The following is a 17,763-nucleotide window of genomic DNA, read 5'->3' on the forward strand; positions in this document are numbered from 1 at the left end:
ACAAAGGCAGGCAAGTCAGACACGTTGCCTCCTCGACGTCTGAAAACGAAGCAGTGAAGTAATCGTACCTACTTGAATCTTATCTCATTTTGTTGTGTTTCATTATATGAAATCTTAACCCAAGGAACTATAAAGGAAAGATGGTCGTAACGTCACTTTAAAACACTTCGTTGCCAGTTTCCGAGTACTTTCCCGAAAAGATTTCATGTGTTGCAAAATAACGTAGCCAGACTGACTGCATGGCTTACCTTGGAAGATGTTTTATTTTAATTTCAATTTTATTTTATAATCTACCATATGAAATAACAAAATTGTTTGAACGTATAGTCGAACGATACTGTGGGGTTCAAGAATGATACTTCTTACAGAAAAAGTTTTTGTTTGGACTAAAAGTAAAAATAACGAAAAACCAAACACAAAATGGTGTAAAGATCAAATATATGCCATGAAACGCAGTAAACACAAAGTACACACAGCGGGTATGTTACTTAGCACTCAACACAATGGTATAACAGCAACACAGCGCCACAGGCACAAAAAACAAAATCACCGTCAGACTGGTTATATAAGTTCCATAAAGTATATCTGGATTCTTTTTATGAGTTCTATGTGAAAGCTTCATCTCTGACGGCAAACTATTCTAAACTTTGGCCCTGGCAAATTCTACCAGCCACTCCGTGTATAAATGTTACTGTTCGCTGGCAGATTAAAGTTGCCGTATTTGAGGTTTCTAGTAGGCCGAAAGGGAGAACAAAACAAAGAAGCACTAAAAGGAGGAATTATTATTGCAATATTGTCTGCACAGGCTGCTTTTTTTCATCTGAGCAAAAGGTCAAATCGCAAAATATTTAACAATTGAGATGGTGGCCCACTTGGTTCAACATACGAAGTTTTAATATTTTTCCTAAAGCCAGCTTTTGCAACCGTCGCAAAGCGTCACAATCAGTAATATATCAAATCTCATGATTCAACGCAGTGTGTGTTGTTAATAAGAAATTTTTTATGGGTACGTCATATCTGTCTACAAAATTATCGTGAGCTTGAAAAAGAAGCAATGCATACGGAAGCCAGCTTTACACACACAACACTAATTTGGTATTTTCAGTGCAGATTCGAGTCAAGAGTGACCCCAACAAACTTGAATAAGTTCATTCTTTCAAGCAGGTGACCGTTAATGTTAATGTTAACTTGGCTATTCTCATAATTTTTCTTGTCAACTGAGCACTACATATTTGGTTTTTTCACAATCAGTGATTACCTTGTTAGCAACAAACCAAGTTGCAACGTTTTTCTAATTACGCGCTTCTGATGCTTCAACTTGTATGGTTCTAAGTTTTAACTATACGTGATGTGTTATCAGCACATATTAAGCTTTTAGAACAAGTTAGCAACAGCGGGAAGGTATTTGTACACATTGAAAATAATATACAGACCTAAAAGCGAATCCTAGTGAAACAGATCCTTGTAGTTATTGATTTGGAGCAAACCAACAGTTAGATTTTTATTTATTCGTGTTGCCAACAAACCTTGAATTATATTCACTATTCAAACCGTGACGCGGTGTTTTTACTTCATACTAGAAAATATAGCTCAATTAAAATTGGATGCCCAATTTTCAATCCTCTGAAAACATTTCACAAGGATAGTATCAAAATGTGTTGATTGCATTTATTTTTCTATAACTTCCGATAATTTCGATAACATAGCTCTATCGCGGTTCTTTCGCTGGCACTCCGCAATTTCCTATCATAACGAAAATTCTAGCGACAAGACCGCAAAACAATATTTTGAAAAAAAAAAAAAAAGATTTAATGTATTCGTGAATATTTTATTTTGCGCTCCAGAAAATGTGCGTAAATTGGTATCAGGGAAGTATCGCACTATCTAGTTTGCCGAGCGCCCCCCGTGAATAAAACTCACTTGTTCAGCGTGCCGAAGATACGCGGTGAAGCCTGGAACTTTCAAGAACAGAGCATCCGATCCGAGTAAAGGGCCCTAAATGAAAACATGATGCTGTGCCCGCCTGGTCGAAGCTGGGTACGGTGCATGTCATGAGCTGAAAATTTAAAGTCGAGCAGAAACCAGGCGAGTGATGAAGCCGCACCCTTTTATAAAACGAACGGGCAGGTGCGAATACTCCACGATGGACGTCTTTTTCAGAAAGCAGATTAATCATAGCTTATATATCGCCATACCGCTTTTCGCCGACATGGCCAAGACTGATGAGCCGTGATAGGATAGCCTCGTCAGTAACTCAGTTCTAGGTCAGCGCCGAGGTTATTTCTTGAAGACGTGGCGGGTATTCATGAAATACCCTCTCCATGAAGACGTGGCGGGCTTAGGCGTTTAGACTGGTTGCACGTGTTATGCATGTGGATGCCTTGCGATGTTTGGGATGAGTGAGAAGCTTAGTAAGACTTTTAAAGCTTGTACTTTTGCGTCCTTCCTAAACAAGTTCTTTGTTTAAGAAGGATGCAAAAGTACAAGATTCATAATTCAATTCGCATTCGTTTATTTACTTATGTACTATTCTTCAAAGGCCAATTCAGCACTAGAGCTGGAGATAAAAAGGGAAAACGAACAATATACATAATTTTCTACAATGAACAACGCTTTATTGCAATGTAAGTTCTTCAATAGAGCTCAGTTGTCAAAGCTAAATTGACAAAGAGTAAAAGAAGGAATGGAAACGGCGGAGAGGTTAAGCTATAGGAGAAAATCAGTTTTGTGCACTGTTAGTCGGTGACGGTCACCACCACTTAAGTCGGCAGATGATTTAACCGCGGTAATGCTTTAAAAATGATCGCTGGGATATTGTTAGTGTGGATACGCTCCAGATAAACAGCATTCCGGTGGTTATGCCTCATCTGCTGTTGGAACGCTGCTCTTAAGCCATACCGGCAAATTCGTACGATTTGGTTAAGCAACACTTTATGTGTCAGGTGGTAAACTATGCACCGTGTTGCACCTTTATAGGTAGAAATTAGGAGCCGCCGTAATATTTTCGAACGTTTTCAAGACGCCCTCCTGGTTATCATGTAGTACTAGCAATACGTGGTCCACCTGCGGGCGGTATTTATTATGGCGGTAAAAAATTTAAACTTATTACTCCCGTCTCTTCCTATATCGCTGTGTTCCTTTTCTCCACATTTCATTCTGTGTTTTATCTCCAATCAGACATTAACCTACGGCACGGATAAAAGTCCGGAATTTGTTGTTGTGGTTGTAGGAAGAAGGAAACGAAAATGCACGGGCCTGCTACTGGCTATGCAGCTGAGCCACCTCCGCTGCTTCCTGCAGACAGAAGAGAAAATAGAGAAGAAAAAAAAAGAAAAGGGAGAAAAACACGCGCGCCGCAACAACAGCCGTCATCCACCACCAAAACGATGGCAAGTGCAATGACGGCCTGCAACAGATAAGCATTCGGTGGCAGGCTAGCCCCCGCCGCAAGCGGCAGTGACCCAGCTGTCCCAGCTCCATAAGGGGAGTAAGTCCGGATTTTGACTTCCTGAAATATTTTGCGTCGATACTGCCAACTTTCACCTGAATTCTCGAATTTATATTTCCAAGCTAGCTCAGTTATATCCTCATGATCTGTGCAGGGAAAAGAACGAACTAAAGGTCAAAACACAGGCCGTAAATGCAGCGCTTGGTGAGGAACTGGGAAAGATGCTGAAGTAAAACTTGTTGCTGGTCTAGTTGGTGCGTGATCGTAGGGGGAAAAGTAAAAGCAAAAAGACAAACACATGAGAGGAGACAGGACAACGCGCTACTGGCAATCAGTTGCCAGTAACGCCTTGTCCTGTCCCCTCTCATGTGTTTCTTTTTTTTGCGCTTACTTTTCCCCGCATGCGTTAAAAAATTTAAAAGGTGCGAAAACTGAGTGAATGGCAACTAATTTCAGAAACGTGAACTGGCGACATTCGACTGCTATCAAGGCTTACAAATCACTGATTTTCTATTTCAAGTCACTATTTTCAATGCTAGATTTTGACTGCGCTTCGTCCCTTCTCTCTTCCCAATTTAATCCTGTAATACCTCTCCCGCCCGGCAGGGTAACCAAATCGGAATAAAGCGCTCGTTAAATCCACCACAGCCCCTCCTCCTAACCTCTCGTTCTGACCATACACCTATCCATCAAATAATCAATCAATTTATCAAATTTGCTCTGGCCGTCTGTTTGTCTGTCTGTCTATTTCATCTTATTTGATCTAATCTAAAAGACTGGGATCCAAATTCTAAAGTAATGAAAAGAGCTATGGGAAAGAAAATGTGTTCCCGAACTCGCCTGAAATGCTAGTCGTGAGGGCAGTGCAATTTAGGCCAATTCTTCATGAAATCATCCATGTTCAATAGCATACCATCTTCAGAGTGGAAGTATTACTTTTGAGGATAAAACTGTAGAGTTTGCCGATGGTAGTGAATGACTTTCAAGAGCTCGCAGCTGAAAGTAGTTAAAAAAATCTGATTTACTTATAGGAAGGGAAAGGCACGGTAACTGTCTCACTTGTTTTCTGTGGACACCGCAACCGCGCCGTTAGGGAAGGAAGGTGGGAGTGAAAGTGGAAAGCGAGAAAGAGGAGCCGTAGTGGAGGGTTACGGAGTAATTTCGACCACCTGGGGATCTTTAACGTGCGCCATCGCACAGCACACGGACGCCTGTGCGATGACTTAGTCGTTTTGCTAGTTTAACCATACTTGGCTGGTTGTTTCACAGGAAGGGAAAGGCGCAGTATCTGTCACACTTGCTCTGTGGACACCTGAACCGTGCCGTAAGGGAAAGGAGGAAGATGGGAGAGAAGGTGGAAAGAGAGAAAGGGGAGCCGTAGTGGAGGGCTACAGAGTAATTTCGACCACCTGGGGATCTTTACCGTGCGCTGACATCGCACAGCACACAGACGCCACTTCGTCTCGCCTCCATCGAAACGCAGCCGTCGAGGTCGGGTTCGAACCCGGGAACTCCGACACAGTAGTCGGGCGTCTTACCACTTGCCCACCCCGGCGGGGCAAGTTTAACCATACTCGTACTTGCATTCGGTGAAGGCAATACGAAGGCAAGTGCTGTGCGATATCAACGCATGAGGATCACCAGGTCATATATAATGAAGGCAAGTGGAAAGAGTGATTTCGACCGCCTGGGTATATTTGTAAACAACATACCCAGGGGGTCGAAATCACTATTTTTCCCCTTTTACTTTTACTTCTGCCTTCATCCCTCCCTTTATGGTGCAGTTCAGGTGCCCGCGTAAAGGAGTGTGATTAAGGCGCCTTTCCTTTCCTGTAAAGAAATATATAGTTTATAACCATACACGTCATATATAGATAATATCTCATTACCAGCAGCGGCCACTTTGATTTTGACATTTATTTTTCACCTTGACCGTGTGTGTGGGGAAAGTGTTACTTGCAGAGTTGGGGTAAACCGAGCACACGTACCGGCGTCAGGCAGGGATAACGCGTGTGCCGCCTGGTTACGAGGAATAGACGCGTGCGCTGAACTCCATATTATGTGACTTTTCTATTCAGCTGTTTTCAGGTCAGGATTCTCACCGCTTCTGGTGCGATCCTGCCCTTTGCGCAATTAAAAATTGGTTCACAGGAAGGGAAAGGCGCAGTAACTGTCACACTTGCTCTGTGGACACCCGAACCGCGCCGTAACGGAAGGGAGGAAGGTGGGAATTAAAGTGGAAAGAGAGAAAGAGGAGCCGTAGTGGAGGGCTACGGAGTAATTTCGACCACCTGGGGATCTTTAACGTGCGCTGACATCGCACAGCACACGACGCCTCTTCGTTTCGCCTCCATCGAAACGCAGCCGCCGCGGTCGGGTTCGAACCCGGGAACTCCGGCACAGTAGTCGGGCGTCTTACCACTGCACCACCCCGGCGGGGCCCTTTGCGCAATTGTAGATGGCTGTTTGGTTGTCCCTAATTATGAATTTTGCTTCCGTTCCTACGCAAGCGAGCGCTATTGCAACTTCTTGATCCGTTTCGGAGTTCCTATCAAAACTCCGAACGGCAGCCACTATCAAAAGCCGTTCGGCTTTTGATAGTGGCTGCCGATACTGGGGCGCCTCGGCCGTCGACTACCGAGGTTACCGCCGCACTCGACTTCCCACTCGCCGCATCCTCGTATGCAATTGCCTTGATGTCCAGTGGCTCGAATCGCTTTTTGGGTGCTTCTGCTGTCTTTTGTCCCCTTTCCTCGTTGTATATGGGGTGCATGTGTCAAGGAAGGGGGGAGATGGTTTGCATATCTCGGTATATCTGTGGGATGCTCGACTTTAGTTGCATCCCTCTGTCTGTCAGCAGGCCTACCACATATAAAATGGCTCTTCCTGTGGTTGCTTGGCTTAGACTTTCGAGTTGCGACACTGAGTGCGTCTGCTATTTGTTCCCACGTCATGTGTACCCCTATAGCGAGCAGCATCCCTGTGGACGTACTGATTGGTAGGCCCAGGGCGCTCTTTATTCATCGTCTAATGATAGCTTGTAATTTTCTTTTTTCTTCTGCTCTAAGGTTTAAATCTGGTGTAGACAAGCTCATGCAGCTTTTGACTTTTGCCTACATAAGTGTGATGAAGCTCCTTTCATTCATTTCCTCGGCACTTCAATGTTATTCTCCTGAATATGCCTAGGGCTTGTGTGGCGTAGCCTTCCCGTTTCTTTAGTATTTCGTCGTATCCATTCTCTGGAATGTATATCCCTACAATTCTTATTTGGTCAACCTTTTGTACGGACGTTCCTTCCACTTTGATATCGAATTCTCCGATTTGCATGCACCTCAACGATTTTGTGTTGTAGACTAGTAGTTCTGATTTGTGCGGTGAGCACGAAAGCCCCCTACTAGCCGCGTAGTCTACTACTGTGTCTGCCGCTGCTTGCAGTCGTATCTCTCTCGCATCACTCCCCTGGTTTATCCAGAAGTTGATGTCGTCCGCTTACATGCTAAATTTGAGCCCCTCAACGTTGCTCAGCGCTTTTGGGAGGCCCCTCATCGCCAAGTTGACTACGAATAGGGAGAGAACCGATCCCTGCGGTATGCCCCTGCTTACTAGCTTCAATGTGGGAGACTCGATGTCTTAAAATGTAATGCATGAATCGCGTGGTAACGTCATGACCTGTAGTGACAGTACATCGAGCGCCCCTTGTCGAACACAACCAGCATTTCATTCAACGCATCAGTTCACCGGCGTTTTATAATTCGTTTACAGAAAAGGAAATACCCAGCATCTGTCACTAGCGGAATCCCGCTATAACACCCGATCATTTGAAGATGATCAAAGAGAAACAAAAGCTGTTCCAAAATTTCTTGCTTACCAGGGAAACGACAGCAATAACAAATTTCAAGTAGTACGGAAATATATTGACTACACTGTAAAGAAAAGCAATGTTTGCATACTATAATAACATCCTATCTGATGCGTCAAGAAATGGTACTGAGAAAGTGTGGAAGGTCATTAATGAAATTCTACAAAGGCAACATCGGAAGTGCAGCAACCTTGAAATGTCAGAATATGGCAAACGTATTTGGGGTGTTGATTTAGCTGATCACTTCATTGCCCATTTTGTAAACACGATGAGACCAACCTACGACGAAATAGGGTCAACGCCCATCCAGGTAGCACAGAGGGGGCTATAAAGGTGGCGCCCTGGTGGGTCCGATGTGGGCAACGCAGGACAGCCTTAGTGGGCTCAATGTGGGTGCTGCAAGAGGGGCCGACGTAGGCCTGAAGGGGGCTGTCGACAAAGCCCCGATGGGTCCGCTAGGGTCAGACGCAGGCAGCCTTTGCGGGGCTGCCCACATTTTTCCCGCATTGCCAAAAGTACGCACTCTACCAACTCCCCACTATGGTCCTACTTTGGATAGATTCGGGCAGCCGCTCAGGATGAACAATTATCATTATTTCGGTTAGCCCCTCAGATAATGACATAGGAACGATGAGGGTTCTTTAGCGCAAGGCGCACTTGGGCTACCCCACATTATTGTCACAGGGCTGCGACGCAGATAATTGATGGGAAGCCCTAGTTGGTCAGCCCCTCAAATAATAACAAAGAACCGATGCGGGTTCTATAGCAAAAGCTGCACTTGGGCTTCCCCACATTGTTCTTATAGGGGTCCGACGCAGATAATATATGGGAAGGCCTAGTCGGTCAGCCCATAAGATAATGGCATAAAACCTATGCGGGTTCTAAACCGCAAGGCGCACTTGAGCTTGACTACATTATTCTCATAGGGGTCCCACGTAGTTAATTCAGATGAACCATAGTCAAAGTTCTCCCAATCAATATTTATGTATATAATTAGGTGAATATTTCATACATAAACAACAAAAATATTAAATTTTACAATATTCAATAACATTAATCTAGCCTAAATGACGTCATGTACATCTAGTTTAGGCTATGGAGATGTGTGCTCTGAACAGCAATATTGTACTGAGAGTTGCAGGCTGCCCACAGCAACCGCATAAAGAGCAACAGCTAGCAGTCAGCATGCTTTAGTATTTTTAGCGCAAATTGCATGAACTTGAGAGCTAAAGCCATGTAAAATTTTTAACCGACTAAACATGACAACAAATGTTATACAAATCTATAATAGTAATTTAGGGCAACATCTAATACAAATAAAGGTTGGAAAGAATTATTGAATAATTGCACGCACTTCTAGCCCCATTACGGTCTATTTGGGACCTACGACTGTTTTGTTCTGGCAACCCTAATTTGGCAGAGTGTTGTTTTTGAACCTACGTGTTGTTTTTGAGCCTCCTTGCTTTTGCACGTGCTTTCAAATTCTCCACAAGGGACCGATTTTGGCAGAATATGAGCCCGTCTGCCTTCTAGCCCTACCGCTCATGTGGGATATAAAGAAGCTGTATGTGAGCAGCCCCAATTGGGCTTGTTTTTGAACCTATAGAGCCCACCTTTAATTCCCCTTCCCTTCACCACAAGGGACCGGTTTTGGTGCCATGCGGGCACGCCTGACTTCCAACCCTATTACAGCCGATGTTGGATCTAAAGCGGTTTAGCTAAGGTTGCCTCATTTGGGCTTCAAGAGGGCTTGTCCAAACTGAGCTCTTATTCATGTTTCACATGCCTTCAAGTAACCTACAAGGGGCCGATTGGGGCAGCATGTGGGAATGTCCGTTTTTTTGCCTTAGTACAGCCGATGTAGGTCCCACAAAGATTTAATGGGGGTGGCCTCATTTCGCATCTGTGAGGGCTTTTCCATAAAGAGCCTACATTCAGGTTTATTGACCTCAAACATCCGACAAGGGACCCTTGTGTCTGAATGCAGCAATGTGCTCTGCATTAGCCCGAACAACGCTGCTATGGAACGCAGGCAGCAGGAACAGGGGCGAGCCCAAATGGGGTTTGCCCACTTTTGCCCAATCGGTGACCGATCCAGGTATTATGATGGTTACACCAGCCTTACTTCTCTAGATTGGACCTACTAGGACCCCACATTCTCTTCTACCTGGGCAGGTATGAACAAAATGCAACCGTATTCCTCGTACCAACGGACGAAACCGAAATTAGCAGTACATTGCTTAACCTGAAAAATAACAGCAGTTCAACCCAATTTTGAAGGCTATTATGTTCTTTATGCCAATGATACCAGCATATTTGTTTCTGGTCATGACATATAGGAACTAGTTTAAAAAGTGAAAACGAAGATGATTAAGATAATCAATCGGTCCATCGCCAATGGTCTTAAGATCAACGTAAATAAATATAAAGCCACACTTTTGAAACCAAGAAGCGAACAGGTTGATATAGATCGTATTTTAACACACGGTACTGCTATTAATGAAGTTGTTAAGCAACATAGGATTTTAGGAGTGACATTTTCGGCTGATCTCGCATGGTTGCACCACATCGATTGTTTGTGCAAATCACTGTCATCAGCAGCGGGAGCACTTACAAGATACCGGTATTATCGACTTGAAAAAATAAAACTTCACACTTTCCTCGCATTATTCACATTACATTTAAACTGTTGCTCGTTCGGTAGGCGAAAAACGACGATCGATAACATAATGGCAATTTTTCTTCTACAGAAAAAAAGGTCTTCGGAGTATTGGTGATGTATTGTATTACCATCCGACAGAAGAACTGTTTCTCAAGTATCAAAACATAAGAGCACAATATTACCTAGAATATCGCTCTATGTATACTTTTGTTTTGGCAAAAAAATGACCTTCAAACTTTTTTAAAGAGGTCCGCAATTTTAAGGAAACAAAAAAGCGACGACCGCACCCGCAGCTGTGACAAGTGGCTTGTACCACAGCGGCGTAACGAATATCTCTGTCAATTCATCCAATACCTACTTACACTTCTTCTCAACGACTATGAAAGGAGGGAAATATACTGCGAGCTTTTCAATATTAAAAATTGCGATGATATTTTAAAACTAAAGGAACTACCTATGTTTAAATTACCATGCTCACTTTGTGATTACAGTCGGACTTATGTGTTAAAATTCTGTAGCGCTTTGCAAGTTTCATTGTGAATTCAGGCATAACGCAAATTACTTAGAATTTGCATGGATAACTGATTATTCTTGCAATTATTGTATTCTGAATTGTTTTTAGATTTTCTTTGAACTGATGTGAAACTGATGTGAGCTTCCACTGTAATTTACTCTGGGAAAACTGCTGCCATGTATGGGCCCTCAGGCACTCTTCAAGCTGTTCTAAAACATCTTTTTTTTTTTCGCCTGAGGGCCTGCAAATTCAAGTTGAAAATAAACTTAATCGAATTGAATTGAATTCTCACGATAGACAAGAGGAATTATTTAGAGCGTGACGCGATCTGGGTGTTACGCAACTCAACATGAATAAGTTGTATGGCACACCCCCTTGCTTTGCCTCCACAGTGTACTGAAAACGAGAATGGCTGTGAGACACGCAGACGTAGATGATCACTCCGCGACGAAATATTTCACTGAATGTGTCAGCAACCTGATCGCATTCTGTAATGCCCAAAATGAGAAAACTGAATGGATGCAATTTTTTGGGAGCTGGCTAACCTGAAGTGTTTTTTAAGCTTTCTGAAGCCTTACGTTTGGTAGACCGTTACGTGGTATTATAGTTTGACTTTGCCCCACTGTAATTTTCATTGTACACACAAGAAATAGAAAAAAACAAAAGGCGTGGTTCAGGGAGTGAAACGAAGACGCTGTTGCAAGCGGTTGGGTTTCTCAATGTTCTCCACACAAAGGCTTCGATCGGCCTCTGGCCGAGGTACTGCTCAGGCCAATGCCAGTAGTAATGAATACCGGATTGTTTTCCCTCCGTCTCCCAAATTGTAACCTGATCGCTGACTCCGTTTTCTTGCATACGGACCTTGCCGGAAACCCGTACCGAGCACAAGACTTCAGACTCCCTTCGGAATGTTGTGGACCTCAAGGAAATTAGTTCAGTTGGCCAAATTCAAATGCCCTATGTATGGATGATCACCTGCAAATCGGCACAGTAGAAAGAGAAATTGGTGGCTTGCGGTGATCGCGTTGTTAAGGACTGTCGTTGTGTCGTCGTCGTGGACCCAGATCCAAAAGTTGTGAACTTGAAGCTTCTGTGGCTCCATACGTGAGGCACTACAGGCCTACGGGAAGGCGACTTCGATTTCGACGGAAAACTGGAAAGTGGCGGAAATGGAAGATTTGAGAACGCTGAGCCGGGATGCTGTTCTGTCTCTCGCTGTAGGAGTCGGCGTTGAGGACGTCCCCCATGTGCTGACTAATTTTAGTATACAAAGCCTTGTTTTAGTACCAGGCAGGCCACCGCTATGTCTTCGATGCAACCGTGTTGGCCAACTTCGTAGGCACTGCCATAAGCCGCGTTGCGACGACTGCCGACGTTTTAGTCTTACCGCAGAAGAGTGCGTCGTTACCGATGCGAACAAGCTGCGGCGTCGTGTACGCGGACACCCGACGACGCTTTTCAAGATCATATTATCGACGTCACAGAAGTGCTTGACGCGGCTGGTGTGCTTTCAGTCGTTACTGTGGACACGGCTTCCACAGCTAATACATCGATTGTTCCTCAAGGTGACTCCAAGGAGAGCGAGGAGAAAGTGGAAGAACGTGAGGCGCTGCCTCGATATGAGACGCCGAATCCGGCATATGATAGGGATTCTGCCACCTGTTCTAATCCTGGCAAACATGCCGCTCGTTTACTCCAGCCATCCTAAACCATTACTCCAGCCACTGAGGTCAATGCTGAGGAAGAGCTTGCAAGTCAGGCCACTCTACCTGCAATTGAGGCCTTCCCTCCTGTTGAAGAGCATCTGCATAAGCGTCGGGCAGATTGATCATCTGACTTAAGTGAAGACGGGGATCCGGTAAGCGTAAAGCTTCGCCGCCGCGGGCGCACGTTGAAACACAGGGGGAAGTGCCAACATTCGCGTTCCCGCCGTCACGGTGGAGCTCCGGAGGTGACATCACCGTCTCCGGAGAGACAACTGCAAGCCTTGTTAGCACTTGTGTGGTCACCATGGCGACCCCTGAAGAGCTAATGTTAGCAACGCTGAATGTGCGAGGCTTTAGGTCTCATCTGAAGCAGTTGCAACTTCGCCGACTTTTCAGCAGCAGGCGGTTTGATATTCTCGCCGTCCAGGAAACGAAGGTTGAGAGTGAGCAGGATACAGAGAGTGCACTAGGACCCTTTTCGTCTGATTACAATGTTATTGTGACGCATGCTGTTGATTTTTCGCCGGGTTGCTGCTTGTTTTTGCCAAAGGCTCTCCCTTATTCTGCGTTATCTCACTATACCAACACTGAAGGACGGCTAATAGGCTGTGATGTTTTGCTCCACAAGAAGCCATGAAGACATATCAATAGTTATGCGTCCAATACTGCAGCTGAACGTGTTGATATATTTGAAGACATGGCTAACCACCTAGGTTGTGATAGGATTGTTGTGCTAATGGGATTTAATTGCGTATTTTACCTGAATTTTCGCGCTCAGCCTAGTGTATACAGAGCCAGAAGTGGTGAAGTTTTGTCGCGTGTTATAGATGACTCAGGATTCGTTGATACAGGGACCTCCATGTCATGCCATCCCACTATTCACTCATAACCAAGGGGGTCCCACGCGCACCTAGACAGGATTTATGTTTCTTCCTCGCTGGTTTCACGTGATTTGTTGTGTGAAACTGTACCGGTGTCTTTTTCAGATCATTGTATGATGGTTGATCGGCTCGGGAGAACTTCCTGTACAAACTTTAGGCTGCAATTGAAGGTTTGGAAGCCAAATTCTTCGCTTGTAAATAACCAGAAGTTTGCCTTTCGGATACGCTCACAACTGCAAATGTGTTTGACAGTTGCCACGCCAATATTTGCTGCTTAGGAACTGTTTAAACAGTAGGTGCGGGCGATAGCTATTGAAATTGGGTCTGTTAGGTCATTTTACAGGATATTTCAAGAGAGTACATTGCATAGTTGTCTGTATAATTTCTATAATTTAGAATGGGAGGCACCTGGAGTATATTTAGACGAAATTGCTAGGGTAAAATGTGATCTACAAAAATAGGTCGCGTAAAGATACAGGGTTGAGTTCGATCTTGTACAAATCGTGCTTTGCACTTTGAAACCCCTACGCTAAAAGCTCAACTTGACGAGCACCGTCATGCTACTGCCAAGTTGATACCGGCAATGATGTCTAATGGTGCTCTAACCCTTTGAGGTCGATTTCTAAAAAAATAAAACTGTCCCAGATGGTCAAATTACTGTATTGTGGATTTCAAAAGTTCAATATGAGTAAAGTCAAGGAAACATTGTACAAAAATATTGGGAACCGTATTTAGGAGCCAACGTTGTTCCCCACTGCAAACTCAGGAACCTCTATAAACCACAAGGAGAGCAGGAATACCTCGTGAACGTCGATGATAAACAAGCTAACAGCAGCCCCAATAAAGATAGAAATCGTTAAGCGAAACCATGCAAGGGCGTTACCGCAGACCGAGAGGCTTGCTGCACCTAAGAATCACTTCTGTTTATCACCTGTACTGAAGCGCCCATAAAGATAGAAATGAAGATTCGCGCCTCTGTTGCGATCATGTGGCAAAACCGAAACGGCGATGAAGTGGTGGCGTTGCCGCAGACCGGGCGACACCCTACAGCTAAGAATCACTTCTGTTTATCTTCGCAAGAAGGCAGCGCAATAAATCTCAAGCGCTTCTTGTAAGTCCTAAGAGGTGGCCGCACCTCCGAGTGAGCATGCATCGTCATTAGGCACGAAATTGCAAACGGAGGATTGAAATCATACCGTTACGGCTAAAACCTTGCGGGACGGAAAACCGCCGCCGTACATTTACGGCAAAAATCCTCAAAGGACTAGTAACGAAAGCGTGTGAGATCATCTCTGTGTTTTTGAGCCATTACACGATACTAATCAGTGACGCTTATGCTACTCCTAGTTCGGACCTACTAGCTAACGTCACAGCTCTTATAACGCCTTTATCAGATGATTGTGTTTTTATCAATGGTCATTTCACGTTGGAAGAAATAGAACAGGCAATTGACCAATTACCCCTCTCTAAAACATTGGCCTGATGGCATATCATGCGAGTTTTACAGAACTTTGAAACCTTTTGCTGAGCCCTGTCTTGATGCAGATTTTCGGTTTAAGTTATGATGTCGGGGTCCTCCCTTAATCTTTTACTAGGATTCACACTGTCTTAATTTTAAACAGTGCGGATAAAGAAAAATAGCTCTCAGTGGATGGCTACAGGCCAATCACGTTGGCAAATGTGGACTACAAACTTGTACTATCGAATCGTTTGCAATATGCGATGATGGTTCTCATTGGCCCTCATAAAACGTGTGCGTCAGGGGACGCTGCATACAAAATACAACACACATTGCACGTACAATTCTTGAATCTTGCTCTGGCTCTTATGAGCAGCTTGCTCTACTCCAGATTGACCTTGCCAAGGCATTTGATCATGTCCGGCATTCGTTTCTATTTTATATTCTCGAGCATAAAAATTTTGAATCAACTGTAATTAAAGGGGTGCAACTTTGTGACGACAACTGTTCCACTCGCTTGATTGTTAATGGTCCCCTCTCAGAGCCCGTGCCAATTGGATCATCCGTGAAGCAAGGCTGTCTTATGTCGCCGCTACTCTTAGCCCTCTACCTAGAGCCAATTTGTTTGAGTGTGCAGCGAAACAACAATATCCGTGGTTATGTTGCCTTTTGTATTGAGGTCTAAGTGTTTGCGTACGCCGATGATTTGACGTTTTTCAGCACTGACAAGCCCAGCATTGCCAACTATATAACCACCATTGAGCAGTTTGGAATTGTATTTGGCGCTCAAATTAATAGTTTAAAATTTTGGGTCAGTTGTTCGGTTGATTGGGAGCAATGCCGACGCATTACGCTTGAACTGAATGGTCTCGTGTTCCCCATAAATACATTGGAATTCCCTTTCATAGATTCACGTTTAGTGGGCGTTACTGGAAACAGCGGGTCACGGCACTCCAAAGGAATGCGCAGACTTTTGTTCAGTACCGCCTATCAATATTTGGCGGAGCACAGGCCTGTAGCATCGTTCTGGCTACAAAAATGTATTATGTTTTACAGGCACTCCATTGCGCGAGGAAAATATATCCGAAGTTTTAACCGAACGTTTACAACATTCATATTGTCGTCGCGTTTTGAGCCTATGTTTCGCGATTAATTATTCAGGCCTGTTTTGGCTGCGTACTAGAATTGACACATTATGTCAGAGAGTTAGTTGCTCGTTTCTTTGTTTTCCGTAGTAGCTCCCATCCAATTACGAGAGTTTACCTGCAAACTAACCTTGTGAACCTTCTTCTAAACTTAGTGTTCTCTTCCGATTTTACCAATAGGCCCCTATTATTTGGTTTTATTAAAGAAGTTTATGATTCATTGCGTTTTCTGGCAGCTCGCTTTACTTATGAGTACTTATTCTCTGTTTCACAGAAATATTTATACAAAGAATTGATATCTATGATGTTCCCGCCTCCCTTATATTGTTCGCTATATTTTAATTGCATGGGGCATAATGTATTAAAAAGGGCGTGCAAAATGCCGATCTCGCCTTCTACTAAAACGTGTTTCTTTAAACTTCATGCCGAAGTTTTTCCTGTTAAATTGTGGCTTCACACACAAAAAAAAATATTTTCCTTTCTTCTGTTAATTCACGGCTGTGTGATACACCAGAAGCCATCGAGCACTGTGTTATATTGCCTGCAAAGATGCAATATTATTTTGGGACATTCTGCAAAGAAAATTTAAGACATTATTTGGAATTCCCACAGAGTGCGTTACTTGATGGCCACCGAACATGACCACAAGCCCTTTGACATGATTTTCCTCCTTGGACTGCACAGCCTGTGGAAAACACGAGTGTTGTATCGGAATGCTAGGCCTCATGTCTCCCCCGCTACTCATTTCGGACAGATGGTGCATCACTTGGAAACACTTATGAAGATAATGACTACAAAGCGGATTGACTGCCATTGTTGACGTATTTCGTTGGCACGTTTTAGTAAAGTTGTGCTAAATCGTATTCTTGTTGTGTGGTGTCTTTTCGTATATTTCAATTGGACCTTTCTCCTTCTGGCTGATTACTTTCTAAATAATGTATATAGCTCTTTCCTGAATTGAAAGGCATGTAATAAATATCAGCTGAAAAAAAAAGAAAAAAAAGGTGTGGTGCGATTGATAAAGCGCTGCGATGAGGATCCAAACAATGGAGGTTCGATTTCTGTCGACAACGATGATGCAAAAAAGCTTTCGCCTTAATATTTGCAAGGACGTTAATAGCGTTCAATCAGAAATCGCTCGTTACAAGCCGGACCCGGAATGAGCAGTTCAAATATGCACAACGTGCTCAATAGTAAACATATGTTTTTTTGGACGCTTCCGCCTGTTATGTCGAAAAAAGCTTGTTTAGCGAAAAAGTTCATTTTAAAAAATTCTTAACAGGCTACAATGAAATACCACCAGTGTTTTATAAGATTTAATGAGAGTCTTTAGCGCTTCTTACCTGCTCTCAGTGCTCTGAAATGTCTAGCTGTAGTAGAATATATGATGACAAATTATTTCATTACACAGCGGCCCCCGCAATGCCAATATTGTTTCTACGCGCCTGTGGACATAATAATGTTGCGTACATGAAGGGGTTCCTTTTATTCATATCTCTTTGTGTGACGTTTAACATAAAATGATTAATGCTCATGTGAGGGGGTTGATCACCATAGCCTTTAAAATTACCGCAACATAAACCTTATGATTTCCTGCCTGTGCTGAGGAAGCAGATACAAATGAGCGCCTCCGTATATGTTGTGGCGGAAGTTTTTGTCAAACAAACCTGTGAATGCGTAAAAAAGTGGTGCGGAGGAGACTTATCATTCTGAACATTATGGTCATGTATACTAGACATGATGTCTATGACATTAAGCTTAAAAAAGCTGTTATGTCTTTGAAATTAACGAAGGTAACCAGTTGACCTCAAGGTTATCTGAAGAGATTCTTATCATGCACTCGCGCTAAGCAGGCCTTGTCCTTCTGGGACGTTCTATTTTACGTGAAGCACTGAAACGCGCATAAAATAAACGAAACATTTCTTTAAGCAATTCCTGAAAGTTACACGTTTCGCATGATATGTTTTTTTTTTTTTTTTCAGCCAGGAGCTAGGGCAAAAATAGCAAAAACGTGGAATTGAAGATGGTTCGCGCATTAATGCCACGTGTCTGTTACCTCGTCTGAGAGGAACAGGTTAATGCCGTGGCA

The 17,763-nt window shown here is 43.7% G+C and overlaps 1 long non-coding RNA gene across 1 annotated transcript in view; it reads right to left on the reverse strand.

Annotated features, from left to right (window-relative positions):
• Positions 1–290: 290 nt before the first annotated feature.
• The window catches only part of LOC146209578 (uncharacterized), a 90,081-nt gene continuing 72,608 nt past the window's right edge, over positions 291–17,763 (reverse strand). The window contains exon 3 of the long non-coding RNA XR_014703453.1: positions 291–386. This is a non-coding gene — a long non-coding RNA (uncharacterized LOC146209578). The remainder of the gene's footprint in view (positions 387–17,763) is intronic.

Source organism: Amblyomma maculatum, chromosome 1 (genome assembly GCF_055883805.1).
Source record: "Amblyomma maculatum isolate TAMU_Amacu chromosome 1, ASM5588380v1, whole genome shotgun sequence".
In the NCBI taxonomy this organism is placed as follows: domain Eukaryota; kingdom Metazoa; phylum Arthropoda; class Arachnida; order Ixodida; family Ixodidae; genus Amblyomma; species Amblyomma maculatum.